Here is a 1,047-nt window from a genome sequence, read left to right on the forward strand (position 1 = left end):
ACAGCATTGTATATTTATTAAATATATATGCATTGAGTAAGTGTTTCATTATCAAAGAAAAGTTGGTCTTGCTTTCTCGAATTTAATAAAAGCAGATATTGCTGTTTCTGGTGCCCTCTAGAGTGTTTTTGATGATAGTGCCTATAATAGGAGATTCGAATTACAATTTCATTGTCTTTGATAGTGAGCCTCCATTCATTCATAATAGTCAGTTAAGTCTTCCTCTTTGCCCATATAAAGTAGAAGATATATACGAATAATTCAAAAGTAATTTCTTTTGGCTTTGAAATGTATTTTCCCTTGTAACTAAATATGTATTCTATGTTTTGGAAATTTGCCTCAAAATAAATCTTCCAGAAGTAGAGTATTGTCTGATTTTCTTACCTGTCATGTTTACTTTTTAGTAAATGCAAGGTTTGCATTTCTAGCACCTTCTGTGGACTGCAGAACGAATAAATATTTGGGCTTCTGAAGGCTTTTCTTATATCCCTTCATCTGTAGACAGAGTTAGTTAGCCTAGATGATGTCTAAGACGGAAAATTCTAAGATTCTAAGTTGAGAGAATAGTTATCAACTGACCAGTATTTAGAAAGATTAGATAAATATTTGATTACAATATAGGTACAGAAGTTGTGAAGGTGTATAAGTAATGTCTTGGTAAATTATAGTAGTCTTAGTCTAAGTAATTGGTAAATTGAAAGATAATTTAGATGCAGACTGAAGCTGGGAAATTATTCCACTTTGTCAATTTTTTTCTTCTTGATCCAGGGGAAAGCAGTTCAGATTTAACTGAATAACAGTAAAACCTGCCTATTAAAATAATGGGATGTGCTCATAGCACACAGCTTTTATCAGTGAATTAGTACTTGGAAAGAGCCCTTACTGTGTTAGGCTATATGGGAAAATGAAAACATTAGTCTTTCATGATTGTATGTTCTGATATTTGTAAACTATTTCACCAAGAAGTTCACTTAATTATACTTCTTTTCTTCTCAGCACTTAATAGAAGGAATACAATACCAATTATGTTTTATACTAAGATCATGT

General features: G+C 31.4%; 1 protein-coding gene across 1 annotated transcript in view; it reads left to right on the forward strand.

Annotated features, from left to right (window-relative positions):
• The window catches only part of UACA (uveal autoantigen with coiled-coil domains and ankyrin repeats), a 54,637-nt gene that overhangs the window by 42,289 nt on the left and 11,301 nt on the right, over window positions 1–1,047 (forward strand). The gene's annotated exons all lie outside the window — the stretch shown is intronic.

This window comes from Propithecus coquereli, unplaced genomic scaffold (genome assembly GCF_000956105.1).
Source record: "Propithecus coquereli isolate 6110/MARCELLA unplaced genomic scaffold, Pcoq_1.0 Scaffold155, whole genome shotgun sequence".
In the NCBI taxonomy this organism is placed as follows: Eukaryota; Metazoa; Chordata; class Mammalia; order Primates; family Indriidae; genus Propithecus; species Propithecus coquereli.